The sequence below is a fragment of the Pituophis catenifer genome, unplaced genomic scaffold (genome assembly GCF_029215685.1).
Source record: "Pituophis catenifer annectens isolate HBS135680 unplaced genomic scaffold, rPitCat1.0.hap2 SCAF_3, whole genome shotgun sequence".
NCBI lineage: Eukaryota > Metazoa > Chordata > Lepidosauria > Squamata > Colubridae > Pituophis > Pituophis catenifer.
This window is the reverse complement of record NW_027256883.1, coordinates 12,672,537-12,688,672: the sequence shown is the minus strand read 5'-3', so window position 1 is coordinate 12,688,672 and position 16,136 is coordinate 12,672,537. Positions and strand designations below refer to the sequence as shown.

Genomic DNA, 16,136 nt, shown 5'->3' with positions numbered 1-16,136 from the left:
CTATGATAAAATGCAAACTAAGTTGCATCACATTTAGGTAAATAGGATTTACAGCAATTCCTAATATTTATGAGAAATCATACGTGATATCTTAAGATCAGCATCTTTTGCTTTTTTAAAAATGCATTGCAATAAATAACTCAATACTTGGAGTCATGGAGAGTTCATTATTCTGTGTAGTAAGAGCTGCAGGGAGAGCCATGTACAAGAAAATGGAATTAAAAATGGAAGACATGTTTGTTTATTCATTTATTGATTAAGAAAAGGTATATGTTCTTATGCATTAAGGTTGCATTATGTCTCACTTAAGAAAAAAGAACAATATTGCATTAACAACTGTTTTAAAATCAGTTTCCAGATACCATCCCCAAACCAAATTTAGGTAACAATCTTCACTGCAAAAACGAAACAAAGAACAAGGGTGCTTCAAGCAAGGGTGGTGGGAGAAACAAGCATTTACTGTGTAACAAAACAACATTCTCACCTTCAGCCAGTGCTGCTCTGTTTTTGTTCCCAATCTAAAAATATAAAAAGAGGAAATGAAGCCACGTCCAGTCAGTTTTCAACTAACACTTCATCTGTTTTTCCCCCCAAACAGAATATATTTTTAGTCACACCCAAGTCCCCTTAGCAAATACACTAAGGTCTAACAGAAGCTTCTATGCATCAAATATTAGCACATTTTCTATACAGCTGTCAATGTTCTAAATATAATTGCAGATACAAGTTAAAATATTAAAAAACGGGAGTAGATTTTTGCAGATTTTTCTCCCTCAAAAGAATACTAATCTGGCTGTGGAGGGGTGATTATGCTACAGTGCTTATCAGCCAGGAAAATTCTTATTTGGAATTGCATTTGGACGAAATCTAATCAAGCAATTACCGAGCTAAAGCAGAAGGTCTTAATGCTGATACCATCAACGCTTGGTCACATATCAGGATGTGAAACCAGCATATGAAATAAGGATGCAAATAAAGGCTAAGTCATTTCCCCTCTTTCTCCAACTTCACTGTCTGCAACACGACAAGAGACTTTGCTGGCATGTAGGGCACCTGTTATTTTTCATACAGTTCAAGCTTAGTATGAGTCAAGGAGACTTTAAATGGGAGGAAAGTGGAAAAGTATGATTGAGAGGTGTAAATCAACCAGGGTGGATTTGATTTAAATCGAGTTGATTTAAATCACAATTTAAATCATGATTTAAATCACGTAAAAAGGCTTGATTTAAATCAACTCGATTTAAATCATAATTTTTAAAGAGCAACTGTCATCTCTACTACTCCTTTGACCCACTGTTGACTCACCGATAGTCCCAGTGTTGCAGAATATACAGCCTCATGCTACATAACTAAGCTCCATTTCATGCTGAATAAACTAAATTAATGTATCTTAAATAGAAAACTATCTTACGATAGATTTTTACCCCAAAAGTTTTTTATTAAAATAAATTTGATAAAAATCAAAAAAATCCGATTTAAAACAAAAAAATCTGTTTTTTTTTATTTTTTTAAAAAAAATCATTGATTTTTATCCACCCTGAAATCAACTCATAACACACCAAGGTAACTATTTATACGGATGTTCTATGCCAGGGGTGTCAAACTCATCCGGGGGCCAGATTTGGCCCACGGGGTGCTTAGATTTGGCCCATGGGGCTGCCCTGGAAACAGCGAAGGACCAGCCCACGATGTCTCTGCCAGCGGTGTGGCCCTCCTGAGCTCCGTTTTTGCTGGCAGAGGGTTGCAGGAGGCCGTTGTAGCCAAAAACGGAGCTCATGAGCCCGTTTTCACGGGCAGAGCACTCAGGCCACCAGAGACGCCCCCAACAGGGGTGACATCAAGCTGACCATGCCCACCCTGGCCACGAACCCACCCCCCCCAGGTCAAACACAACCCTGATGTGGCCTACCGTAAATGAAATCGAGTTTGACTGCCCTGTTCTAAGCACATGGTGGGGCAGCCATCTAAAACATCTCAATTCACACGATCTAATATCTACTATATGAAGAACCACGGAGGTAGTGTATATCTGGGAGAACTGACGAATGGCAAAAGTGGGTTAAACAGACAAACCATTTGCACATGGAGCTGGAACATCACATAGTAAGTTCTGAATTTCAGAAGCAAAGAACCATACAATATGGCCAAGAATCTCACTATGTATCCTGCAAGGGAATTTGGGCAGAAATCTGCTTGTTGGCCCTTCATATCCATTTCGTGACAAAAGAGAATCCAAATCCATTCAAATTTTCCCTCAGTACTTGCACTGTATCAACACTAGAAAGAATGCTGAGGCAGTAATTGAGTATGTGAAACATTAAGATTGAAGGAAGAGGTATAAAAAGCACTGGATGTTTCTTTAATCCAAGAGGAAATATTCCTATATTATTAGCTGGTGCATTAAAAAGCCATAAATAGCAATAGCCCTTATATACCGCTTCATAGTGCTTTTACAGCCCTCTCTAAGCAGTTTACAGAGTCAGCATCTTGCCCCCAACAATCTGGGTCCTCATTTTACCGACCTTGAAAGGATGGAAGGTTGAGTCAACCCTGAGCCTGGTGAGATTCGATCTGCCAAACTGCTGGCAGCTGGTGATCAGCAGAAGTAGCCTGCAGTACATGCAGTAAATGCTTTTAAAGGGTTTAAGTATCCTTTCTTTCTTTCTTTCTTTCTTTCTTTCTTTCTTTCTTTCTTTCTTTCTTTCTTAAAAGTTTGAATTTACTATTTAAGTTTAGGATCTGTTTAAAATATAAGGTGTTTGGAAAAGATTGATAGATTACTTTTGTTCTAATCCTTACTATAGCTATCAAGAAAGAGATGGATGAGGTAATAAGAGATTACTATTTCAGCTACCTCAAAAAATATGTTGTCCTACCTGCCATAAGAAATTTTATTTGAAGGTATCTGGATGGAACATACTGTATATTCTCCAGGAGTTCTCCTTGACAAAATGTACTATCAGGTTGATCGTATCTGGCTCTACACCTGATGCAATTTCAGATCTGGCACTGACACTGGGAAAACCATGGTCAACTTGATGGATGGGCCATTCTGAATGATTTGCAAGGGGCTTCGATATCACTGACCATGGTGTTAATTAAAGCTCAGCCATGTATATGTGCTTTACTTAACCTAAAGGTGCTTTTTCAAGAGGCAGCTGGACTTTCTGGTTTTTTTTTTCTTTGAAGATGTTTTGTTTCATGAGCTGAAGAAGCTTCTTGGATGAGAAGCAAAATGTTTTCAAAGAAAAAAACCAGAAAGTCCAGTTGCCTCTTGAAAAAGCACCTTTGGGACAACCATGACCTGGATGACTAAGAATCTCCATACACATGTTTTACTTAAATGTTAGATAAGCTACCTGGTCTTGATGACTGCAAACACCTTAGAGCCGTGATGGCGAACCTATGGCACACGTGCCACAGGTGGCACGCGGAGCCATATTAGTGGGCACGCCAGCTCAGCTCTGGGGCGCATGCACGTGCTGGCCAGCTGATTTTCGGGCCTTCTGGGCCCACCAGAAGTAGGGAAACAGGTTGTTTCCTGCCTCTGGAAGGCCTGGGGGGGGGGGGATGGGGAAGGCCCATTTTTCTTTCTTACCTGGCTCCAGATCCTGTCTGTGTATGTGGGAAGGGCGAAAACAGCCTTTCCCACTTCCTTGGAGGCCCTACGGAGGCTCAAAGGGCCCATTTCCCCACTCCTGGTGGGACAGGAAGTGATGTTTTTTCCTGTCCCCAGCCTCCAGTGACTCCTAGAGAAGCTCCTACAGACTCCTAGAGAGGCTCCTAGAGACTCGTAGAGAGGTTCTGGAGGCTGGGGACAGCAAAAAATGTCACTTCCTGTCCCACCGGGAGTTGGGAAATGGGCCTTTTCAGCCTCCGTAGGGCATCCAAGGAAGTGGGAAAGGACGTTGTCTCACCTGAACGTCCATTTTCGATGTGCTGCGACTCCAATCCATGGACGGGTAGCTTCTCCTTAGTTGCTGGGCAGAACTGAGTGCTGATCTCCTTCCTGCAAGCTGGCCACGCCCACTCTGTCCAATCAACTCCAGTCTTTCCTCACGAAGGCGCCATAACTCAACTGGAAAACTCAACTGAAATATCAACACAACCGTAACAATCCAAACATAGCAGAAAGCCCGAGGGCGGGTATGGATTGGAGTCGCAGCACATCGAAAATGGACGTTCAGGTGAGACAACGTCCTTTTTCCACTGTGCTGCTCCTCCAATCCATGGACGGGATGTACCCAAGTTCACTGCTCAGGGAGGGGGCTGTCTGCTCTCAGAGTCCTGGGCCGTGGCCACCTGTTGTAAAACCCTGCGACCAAAGGAAGCCTCCGCAGAAGCATACAAATCAATTTTATAGTGCCGAATAAATGACGAAGCGGAAGCCCATGAGGCCGCACGGCAAATATCTAGAACTGACGCCTGTGTGGCCCAAGCCGCGGAAGCGGCCGCACTCCTGGTAGAATGAGCATAAATACGTGGAGGACGAGGCCGGTCCTGAACATCATAAGCGGTTGCTATGCAGGCCTTGATCCATCGAGCCAACGTGGCTGACGATACCTTCCGCCCCAAAGATGATGGATGAAAGGACACAAACATTGCTTCGGTTTGCCTGAAGGACTGTGTACGTCTGATGTAGCGACGAAGCGCCCGACGAACGTCCAAGGTATGCCATAGTGTCTCTGAGGGATGGTGAGGATTTGGACAAAAATTCGGTAGTATCACCTCCTGGGCTCTGTGAAAAAGGGAATTAACCTTTGGTAAAAACGCTGGATCTAGCCTCAGGACAACCCTATCAATGTGGAAGGTACAGAGCTCTTTGCGTATAGACAGGGCGGTGAGTTCCGACACCCGCCGAGCGGATGTAATCGCTAACAAGAAGGCGACCTTGAAAGTTAAATATTTTAGGGACACCGAGGCCAAAGGTTCAAATGGTGCAGCGGTAAGAGAGTTAAGAACCAAAGGCAAGTCCCATGACGGGTACCTATGAACCACTGGTGGAGAAATGTTAGTAGCACCGTGCAAAAACTCCCGAATTCTGGGATTAAGAGAAAGCGTGCGGTGTCGTTCACAGGTGATGACAGTTGATAGAGCTGCTACCTGGCGACGTAAGGTCGCCGGGGCCAGACCTTTGGTGAGACCGGCATGTAAAAAGTCCAATACATCCGGAATATCAGGTGATGTCGGGTCTACATGGTGTGACAGGCACCAAGATGTAAAGGCGCGCCACGAAGCCTCATAAATCCGTGTCGTGGAGGAACGCCTGGCAGATTGAATCACGGAGATTGCCCCGGCAGAGATTCCATCCTTCTGCAATTGGAGCCGCTCAAACGCCAGGCGGTTAAGCGGAGCCACTGCGGATCTGGGTGGACGACTACCCCTTGTACTAGCAAGTCTTCCTGGAGAGGTAACGTCCAAGGCGGAACGATGGAAAGTTCCAGTAGATCCGCATACCAGGGTCTCCGAGGCCACAGCGGGGCTATTAGTAGCAGCTCTGCCTCCTCTCGGATCAGTTTTCGAATCAAGCGAGGGATCAATGGAATCGGGGGAAAGGCATAAAGAAGTCCGGTGGGCCATAGACACCGCAGCGCATCGCTGCCCTCTGATCTTGCGCTTGGATAGCGTGAGTAGAAGCGGGGTAGCTGAGCGTTCTGTGCTGTGGCAAACATGTCTACCTGAGGGTGGCCGAACCTGCGTGTCAGTTGTTCGAAGACGGCGTGGTTCAGGCTCCACTCCGCCGGATCGATGAGTTCCCGACTGAGCCAATCTGCCTTCACGTTGGATTGTCCCGAAATGTGATCTGCCACCAGGGACGCAGTGTGGAGTTCCGCCCAGGCCAACAGTCTCTCGGATTCCATCATCAAGGCCCGGGAGCGTGTGCCCCCCTCCCGATTTATGTGGGCCTTGGTGGTGATATTGTCCGTTCGGACTAACACATGTTGACCTTCGAGAGTGTGCCGAAAGTGGCGGAGAGCAAGGCGAACAGCCCTCAATTCCAGCCAATTGATGCTGTTCGCCTTCTCCGCCTGAGACCACCGACCTTGAACCACCGCATCCTGCAGGTGGGCACCCCAACCGTGTAGACTTGCGTCGGAAGTCAGGACCAGTCGGCTGGGCTCGAGAAAGAGACATCCCTTCTGAGTTGCTGACGACCTCCACCACCGAAGGGATAATCGAACCTGAGGGGGTAAAACAATTGGATAACTGGAAGTGCTGCGGCCCTGTTTCTGGAAGGGAAGCAGCAGCCACTGTAGGGGACGGGCATGCCTGCGAGCCCACGGCACGATGGATATGCAGGACACCATCTTCCCTAACAGTTGAGATAGCAGTAGAAGTGGCACCTTCCTTTGATCTTGTATTTGTCTCACCATTGTCCTGAGGTCCTGAATGCGAGTTGGGGACAGAAACACCTGGCCTAGTTGCGAATCGATTACCGCTCCCAAATGTTGCAGGCGGGTTGTTGGACAGAAGTGACTCTTCTGACGGTTGATGGAAAAACCGTGGGCCTGGAAAATCTGTAACACCAACTCCATGTCCCTTATTGCCTGAGGACGCGACGTCGACATGACGATAATATCGTCCAGATAGCACATTAAGCGGATTGTGTGCGCCCTGACAGCCGCTGCCACTACTTCCACCAGTTTTGTAAAGGTTCTGGGTGCCGATGACAACCCAAAGGGCATCGCGCAATATTGATAATGGTTGTTGTTGTAGGCGAACCTCAGGTAACGACGGTGGCCAGGATGTATTGGGACATGTAAGTAGGCTTCTCGCAAGTCCACGGATTGCAGAAGGTCGTTGGGTCTGATCGCCGCCAGAATCGATCGAAGGGATTGCATCTTGAACCTGCGATACCGAAGGTATCGGTTGAGGCTCTTCAGATTCAAGATGGCCCTGTGACCGCCCGATGACTTGGGCACCAGAAACAAAGTAGCGTAAAACCCGGTGTATTCCTGTCCCTGGGGCACCGGTTCTATCGCCTTGATTAAAAGAAGATGCGAAATCTCTGCGTCCATGAGTCGTCTTTTCAGGGGACACAGTGGAACAGGGCAGCTGCGAAATCTGTTGGGTGGTGTGGAGTGGAATTCGATGTAAAGGCCCCGTTGAATCGATTGACGGATCCAAGCGTCTGTAGTCGATAGGTCCCACTGGGGGTGGAAGAGCTGGAGTCGACCCCCAATAGGACCTGACTCGGGAGCGTCACTTGCCCCTGCGAGCCTGACGGTAACTGGAGCCTCGGAATGGGCGTTTCGACTGGGACTGGCCTCTGGAGCGGTCTCGGAAAGTTTGTCTGTCTGTGTTCCTGTCTGAAGACTGGGAATATGAACGAGGAAAGTAGGGTCCGCCTGACCCTGCGTAGGTCCGAAAGGGCGGCCGCTGAGGATAAGGGGCATATCTCCGCTCAGCTCGACGAACGGAGGACGGAAGGATCTTCCGTTTGTCCTTGTCCTCTACTAATATTGGTTCAAGGGCAGTACCGAAGAGAGATGGAGCCGAGTATGGAGCAGAGGCTAACTTCCACTTGGCTCTGGCATCCGCTCTCCAATTGCGGAGCCAAAACATACGGCGATTTGTCACGGATGCTGCCATCGATCTGGAAGCAAACTTGGCCGCTGTGAGGGACGCATCGGCCGAATATTCAGTTGCGGCCACCAACTTATTAATGTCCTGATGTAGCCGTATGTCCTCAGGAGGTAATCTCTCCTGTAGTTGTCTGAGCCAGATTAGAGCAGCGCGGTTGAAAAATGAGGTCGCTGTGGCTGCCTTTATTGCCCAAGCAGCCGCCTGGTGCGCTTTTCGAAAACCAAGTTCCATCTTGCGGTCCTCAGCTCTTAGACCATCCGCAACGTCTGATGTCAGCAAAGATGTAGTAGATAAATTAGCCACCGGAGGGTCAACAGTAGGCATGGCCAGTGCATCCTCCAGTTCTTTCGCTGAGGCGTAAAGCCGTTTATCTATGCCACTCGGTGAAGACAAGGAGCCTGGCTGACCAAAGGCTGAATTGATGACATTTGAGAATAGCGGCGGATAAGGAATCACGTCCTGATCTGGCTTTGAGATCTGGAAAAGAGCATCGTGTGGTGCTTGAGAGGTATTATCCGATTGAACATCCGAAATGCCAAACTTGGTGGTAAGCTTGGCTTTGTGTAAGAGCGATTTGAAAAGAGACGGACGGAAGAGGCTAGTAAAGACAGGCTTGTCTGGTGGAAGGCCCTCGTCTTCCGAAAATTCTACATCTTCAGGACAAATCTCGCCTGATTCAAGTTCATCAGAAGAGCCTTCATCCGTCTGGTGAGTCGCAAACTGCGTTGGCCTAGGCTCAGGCCGGACTGGAACCGGTGGGTCAATGGACGGAGGAGTGGGGCCCACCGCACCTTGCTGAATCCCAGCTGCCAGAATCTTGGCTAGCGCATCAGACAAGGCTGCCTGGAAATTAACCGGATTGTCTGACAAATCAGGCCGAAGGCCCGCAGCCGTCGGTGTAAAGGTCGCTTCAGGTAAACGTCTCTGATTAGAACCTTCCAGCACGGAATGACTTGAGACATCTGGTAGCGACATAGAAACGCCTCTAGAGTGGCAAAGATTAGAAGAGGCGTGTGAGTCCTGTCCGCCCGAAGAGGATCCCAAATGCGTTGAAGACTGCTGTCGGGCCTTCTCAAATTGTTTTTCTAAAACCTGGTGTCTGCGCTGCTCTGCCTTGTTAGATCCAGGCTGCGTATGATGCTTTCGTTTGGTCTTAGCCTTTCTTGTTCGAGTCGATTGTTGAGGACACGGGGGAGAGCAGTCCAGCTCTGAATCCGAAGAAAGAGGGACATCCGCCATCTTTGACTGGGAGGCAAACCAGTAAGACAACCTAAACTGTTGACCAATAGTTTAGTGGTCTTCAGATAGATGACTTCAATTTTTGGAAGCGCCTTCTTAATGGAAATGCCAGGCTCAGAAGACGCTGAGCTCTATGCAGACAGTAAGGCTGCTCCACGGGGCGTAGCAGGCAGGGCTTCCTCCTGGAACCTAGCCCCCTTAGAAATCTAGGTCAAAGGCTCGGAAACCGCCGAGCTCAAGCCTCTTAATTAAGTCACTTAATTAATAGATACTGCAGTAAGGGAGGCCAACAGTCGCTTATCAGGATGTATGAGTCACAAAATGGTTGCCTCTCTAAAATGGCGGCCGTTGCTTGAAAGACGGCACTGGCGGGAAAGTTAATAAGGCCAATAGCACTCCTAGCGTCTCTCCGCCTCCTCCTCCGAATTTGGCGGCCGTTAGAGCAAAGGCGGCTTTGGCGGGAAATTTAATGAGGCCCACAGCGCTTACAGCGCCTCACAGCTGTTCGCGCTCTCGCCGGCTAAGAAACGGAGCCGCAACGTCCGGCGATGAAAATCCTACCGTCTTGATGTTCTCGGCGACGGCGATCAACAGCTCCACGCGGAACCGCCCAGCCGGGTCGGATCCGGCAAGATACGAGCTGAATCTAGCCTGCAGGGGCTGCGGCTTGGGTCCCCAAGCTCGCACGCGCCCACGCTGCCTCAGGTCTTCCGCTAGGCAATTAACAATTTCACACGAATCCGCCCGGCCGGGTCGGATCCGAAAGGCTGCTAGCCAAGCAGGTCAGCAGGGACTGCGGCTTGGCGCCCCAAGCTCGCGCGCGTCCCAGCAGCCTCGTAATTCGCTTTGAAGAAGTAATCCAAATAAAGCACAAAGGGGAAGGAGACAAAAATAACAAAACAAGGGAAATAGAATCTATACTCTGGAGCACTCAGAATTGCTAGTTCTCACAGCAACTGAGTGAGAAAGACTGGAGTTGATTGGACAGAGTGGGCGTGGCCAGCTTGCAGGAAGGAGATCAGCACTCAGTTCTGCCCAGCAACTAAGGAGAAGCTACCCGTCCATGGATTGGAGGAGCAGCACAGTGGAAAAAGGCTGTTTTCGCCGTTCCCAGATACACAGAGAGGATCTGGAACCAGGTAGGAAAGAAAAACAGGCCTACCAGGCCATCATGTGCCAGGAGCGGGGGGGGGAGGGGGTTGCGCACACATGCGCGTTGGCACGTGCGCGCGCGACCCTCCCCCGCCCCCCTCTCCTTGCACGCGATGGCAAAAAGGTTAGCCATCACTGCCTTAGAGTGTTCCAGATATAGTTGCAACTCCAACATCAATCACAGACAATGACCAGGGATATGGCCTTCTTCAATTTCCCAGTCCAGGATTCTCAGCCCTGAGATTTCTTGGATGATTGTCTTCTTATACAACGAAGACTCTCTTGTCTCCCTCCATCACACTTGTTATAGAGAGCAATACAGTGGGGATGAGTGGGAGGATGCAAATTTGGGGTTGGAGCTAAATACAGGGATTACTGTTCCTGTCATCTTATTTATGCAAATATTATGAATGATGATGCAGACCTAGGAATATTCAGGTTCAAAACTCCAACGATAGACATGGAAGCTCACTGAATGAAGTGACCGGCATTAGGCTAGCTATAACACAGGTCTGGTTTTGTGGGGAATATATATTTACGTGTACATGAATTAATGGGCAAACTATTAGCCTTCTGAACTGAATCTTGGGCACCGAAGATTCTGTGGCTAAGACGCTGAGCTTGTCGATCGAAAGGTCAGCAGTTCAGCGGTTCGAATCCCTAGTGCCGCATAACGGGGTGAGCTCCCATTACTTGTCCCAGCTTCTGCCAACCTAACAGTTCGAAAGCACGTAAAAAATGCAGGTAGAAAAATAGGGACCACCTTTGGTGGGAAGGTAACAGCGTTTCGTGCGCCTTTGGCATTTTAGTCATGCCAGCCACATGACCATGGAGACATCTTCAGACAGCGCTGGCTCTTCGGCTTTGAAACGGAGATGAGCACTGCCCCCTAGAGTTGGGAAGGACTAGCACACATGTGCGAGAGGAACCTTTACCTTATCAGCCTTCTGAACTGAATCTCGGGCACAGAAGCTTTTCATCTGGTCTTAATTCTTTTTTAACCTCTTCTATTTCAAAGTGAAGAGCAAGAGATACTCCAGAGGGTTTTTTTCCCTACCTATTATGCATCTCAGATCATTTTAAAGCATTTCAGAATCCAAATCACACAATGGCTCGTGTATTAAGCAAGAAATCAGTTAAAATCTCCACTGCTGCTTGCAACTGGGAAACGAGGAAACGAGAGCCATTTGACAGTCCCTGTCCTCATGAGGACTGGTGGATGAACCCAATGTTGCTGACCCTTCAAGCTGCCTCAGTGCGAATTATGCTCTCAATTACCTAAATTTGTCAACTGCACACTCAGGTGCCTCGAGTGGCTCATTTTAGCTTGCTCAGTTTTTAACTTAAAAGTCGTTTGCAAGGCAACATATGCTTTGCCACAGAGAAGTGAGCACACAAGAAACAAAACTGCACACACCATCAAATAGTTCCCTACTCTTTACAGCTGGCAGCCCAATTAGACACACTTGCTGAATTCAAAGACCACCAACCGACAGGCACACATCAAATGTCCCCGCATTTTTATTTCATCAGAATGGCTCCATTAAATACTAAATCACATTCTGCTAGATCGTTGCTATACTCTGATAATAGAATCCCTTCACTGCACCTGTGAAAATTATAAATAATAACAATGCTCCTACAGACAAGCAGAAAATGTATTTCAGAAACCTCTGATTTTTGGAGAAGTGAGTTTCCTCCAACATGGAAAATAAGTCATAAAGGGTACTAGTCCACAAATAACAATAGCAATAGCACTTAGATTTATATACTGCTTCACAGTGCTTTACAGCCCTCTCTAAGCAGTTTACAGAGCCAGCATATTTCCCCCAACAATCTGGGTCCTTATTTTACTGCCTACAGAAGGATAGAAGGCTGAGTCAACCTTGAGCCTGGAGAGATTCGAACTGCCAAATTGCAGGCAGCCAGCAGTCAGCAGAAGTAGCCTGCAGTACTGCACTCTAACCACTGCACCACTGCAGCAAAAAGTTTTAAGTATTAATTATTAAGTATTAATTAAGGGTGTGGTGGCTCAGGGACTAAAACGTTGAGCTTGTCGATCAAAAGATCGACAGTTCAGTGGTTCGAATCCCTAGTGCTGCGTAACGGAGTGAACTTCCGTTACTTGTCCCAGCTTCTGCCAACCTAGCAGTTCGAAAGCACGTAAAAAATGTAAGTAGAAAAATAGGGACCACCTTTGGTGGGAAGGTAACAGCTTTCCGTGCGCCTTTGGCGTTTAGTCATGCTGGCCACATAACCACGGAGACGTCTTCGTACAGCGCTGGCTCTTCAGCTTTGAAATGGAGAAGAGCACCGCCCCCTAGAGTCAGGAACAATTAACACATATGTGCGAAGGGAACCTTTACTTTATTAATTAAGTATGTATTAATTCAGTCTTCGAGTTAGTGTGTGCCAGGTATCCAGAGATGTGAAAGTCCAAGGGGGAGGGGGGGGGGAATCAGAAAAACCTCTTTCTCCAAATCCTTTACTTTTAATTTTATTAATTTTTTTTTCTTACATCAGAGGCAAAAAACGTATTCACATACAGTACTGCTATCCAGTTTAATGTTCCAAATGGATTTCTTCAAAGCTACGTGAAAGACAACTCACTGTGTGAGAACATTAAAAATTCTATACATGGAAGGCAACCTATAGAGAGCAGCTCCCAAATACAAGGGGCAGGAATCTATTTATAGGGTTGTTTCCATCCGCTGACTTTTGATCCAGAAATTGGGGGTGGATTTGCTTCTTCCCTATGGAAATAGGGCAGAGATTGGCAGCACTATTCATATAACTCTATCTGTAGTACAGGGCTGGGCAAGCTTTTGCTGACAAAGAGCCATATTTAACATCTTTTCTGTGGCTGGAGGGCACAGTGAGTGGTTTCATGACGTCAAGGGGGGGGAAATAAGATTTTATGGCAATTGGTAAGAGGAGTTTTGAAGTTTCTCTTTATTAAAAGCCGTATTAAGCCAACTCCAGGGCTGATATCACAGTTTCTGAGCAGCTCTTTCTTCTACAACAGCACTGGAAAAAGTGACTTACGACTGTTTGTTAAAAGTTAAAACCTTTGAAGCACAATCCCCACAATCATGTGATCAAAATGCAGAGGCTTGGCAACTGGTTCATACTTATGACCGTTGCGGCGTCCCAAGGTCATGTGATCACTTTTTGCGGCCTTCCGACAAGCAAAGTCAATGGGGCAGCCAGATTCACCTAACAGCTGTGCCACTAACTTAACAACTGCAGTAATTCACTGAATTTCTGGCAAGAAAGGTCATTGAATGGGAAAGGTTGTAAAATGGGGCAAAACTCACTTAACAAATATGAGCCGCGGTAGCACAGTGGTCAGAGTGCAGTACTGCAGGCTACTTCTGCTGACTGCCTGAAATTTGGCAGTTCAAATCTCACCAAGCTCAAGGTTGACTCAGCCTTCCATCCTTCCGAGGTGGGTAAAATAAGGACCCAGATTGTTGGGGACAATATGCTGACTCTGTAAACCGCTTAGAGAGGGCTGTAAAAGCACTGTGAAGCGGTATGTAAGTCTAAGTGCTACTGCTATTGATATCTCACTTAGCCACAGACATTTTGGGCTCAATTGTGGTCGTAAGTCGAGGATTACCTGTACTTAAAAGGCAAGAACCAGCATGTGTATCCTCAGCTGCTTATCCTAGTGTCACTCAGATATCCTGGAAGAGCCATTCTACTAATGCTTCTTTGCTACCCTGACAAGAGACAATCTTAAACCTACCACATACACATGAGCCTATTTGGGGTCTGCTTCAACATAAAAAACTCAGAACTGTTGGACCAAATCTTACATTTACTCATTTCTCTTCCCTTTGCTGTTGCTTCCTCTTTCTGCAAACCAAAGTAGCAGAGCTGAAAATTACCCTTTAAGGCAAATTTCCAGGGGCCACACAAACCCTAGATTTCTTCTCCAGATGCAATAATGTAAAACAGCCAATGCTGTGCTGTGGCAAAGTCAGAAACCACAACAGTGAGGCAGAGGGGGAAAAGGACATTGAAAACACTTGAGTCACATGTGGCCAGTAAAATATTGCATTGCCATAGCTGCTTTACCTTTGGGGGAAAAAAAACCCACTATATCCCGTTCATTTCCCAGAGTGGAAAGTAATATTTTCGTCAACTTTTGGGAGCTATCGTGTCTCCCCGAAAATAACACCCTGTCTTATATTTTTTTGAACCCTGAAATAAGCGCTTGGCCTTATTGCCATGCGCTCAAAAGCCCGAGTGGGCTTATTATCAAGGGATGTCTTATTTTGGGGAAAACAGGGTACGTTTTCTGAAATATGCTCAGGTATACATCAAGTGGCAATGCTGCATTTGGTTTGCAGCATAAACAAGCATTCACTTAACAAAATTATCCTCAAGGAAGATCTAGTTATCTAAGATTCCTAAACTAGAATAGAATGCAACCGTACAGCCAATAATTAAACTATAATTATTAGGAGCCTTGGTAGTACAGTGGTTTAAAGCATCCTGTTATTAAGACCAGCTGCCTGCAATTACTGCAGGTTCGAATCTCGCCAGGCTCAAGGTTGACTCAGCCTTCCATCCTTTCTAAGGTAGGTAAATTGAGGACCCAGTTGTGGGGGCAATAAGCTGACTTTGTATAAATATACAAAAGAATGAAGGCTATTGCTTAGCACATTGTAAGCCGCCCTGAGTCTCCGGAGAAGGGCAGCATATAAATCAAATTAAAAAAAAAATTAAAAAAAAATAATGAAAAGGAAGTCCTACATAGGTAAACGACTCTTAATTTAACCATTCATGCTTCTCAAAAAAAAAAAAAAAAAAAAAAAAAAGAATTGCAAGGAGATGTGGGAAGAAGCTCTCTAGTAAGATTGACATAAGGCAAATAGAATTATGTAGAATTGGTATAGCCTGGTTTTTTCCCCTTTTCAAGAAGGAACAAAACTGCCTTCTAATGCAGTGGTCCCCAACGTTTCCAGATCTATGGACCAGCGGGGGGGGGGGGGGGGAGGGAAGAGAAGAGGGGATGGTTTCATGTGTCCATCAGGGGTGAAATTCAACCAGATCAGACCGGCTTGGCCAAACCGGTAGGGATTATTTGAATCAGTTTGCCGAACAGGTAAAAAATCACCCCTAGTTGGCCTCGCCCATGCCTGCCCGGTCGCCGCTCACCTCTTCCGGCCGCTTGCTCGGCCCTTCTGGCCACTCGACCCGCCCACCCAACCCTCCTTCCCAGGGACTACCTTAAAAGGACAGGCTGCAGCAGCTCCGCTGTGAATAGAGGGAGAAAAGTTTGAATTCTCTCTGCCACAGAATTCAACGTTAAATGCAACAGAGAAAAGGGGCGTTGGTCCTACCTGAGACGCTCCTTCTCATTGGGGGGAGACAGCAGCCACCTGCTGTACTACCAGCAGGTAGTACTCGGCCAATCAGCTTGAAGGACTGAGTCTGCCAATAAGATTAAATCCCGCTTGTTGTTGGGCAGGCCAGCTTTTGACTCAGTCCTTCAGTTAGGATTGGCGGAGGGAGAAAAGTTTGAATTCTCTCTGCCACAGAATTCAACGTTAAATGCAACAGAGAGTATCCGAACTTTTCTCCTCCATTCACAGTGGAGCTGCTGTAGCCTGTCCCTTTAAGGTAGTCGCCGAGAGGGAGGGGGCCGGGGGGACCGTAAAGGGAGCAGCAGCTCCGCTATGAATGGAGGGAGAAGCATTCACAAAGCATTCACTATGAGCCCTTCTCCTGCTCATACACACATTTTTTCCTACCAGGTTCTGTAGGCGTGGCTTGGTGGGGGGGATCAGGTGACTGATTGAGCGTGACATCGAGTTGCCCACGCCCACTCAGTCACAGGACACCCTCCCACCAAGCCACACCCACAGAACTGGTAGGGAAAATATTTGAATGTCACCACTGGTGTGCGTGTGTCGTTTGCGCAAAGGCAGCCTTGTGTGCTCGCACGCTCGCCTGCCGCTTGTGCAGCCCAGTTCCTAATGGGCCGTGGCCCAGCACCAGGCTGTGGACTCAGGATTGGGGACCCCTGTACTAATGGGAATTGAAGTCTACATACTAGGTTTAATCCATAGCTTTGGTCAATATCTGAAGTCTTTCACACGGATGGTTAATTTTTTTTTAATTGATATGAATATCTTGAATTTACG

At 47.1% G+C, this 16,136-nt stretch overlaps 1 protein-coding gene across 5 annotated transcripts in view; it reads right to left on the bottom strand.

Annotated features, from left to right (window-relative positions):
* CYRIB (CYFIP related Rac1 interactor B) overlaps positions 1–16,136 on the bottom strand; it is a 121,410-nt gene that overhangs the window by 38,503 nt on the left and 66,771 nt on the right. For 4 of the 5 annotated variants that reach the window (XM_070942016.1, XM_070942017.1, XM_070942015.1 and 1 more), the window contains exon 3: positions 485–518. The exons of the other annotated variant lie outside the window; for it this stretch is intronic. The gene's annotated coding sequence lies outside the window, so the exon portion shown is untranslated. The remainder of the gene's footprint in view (positions 1–484; positions 519–16,136) is intronic. 5 annotated transcript variants of the gene reach the window in all.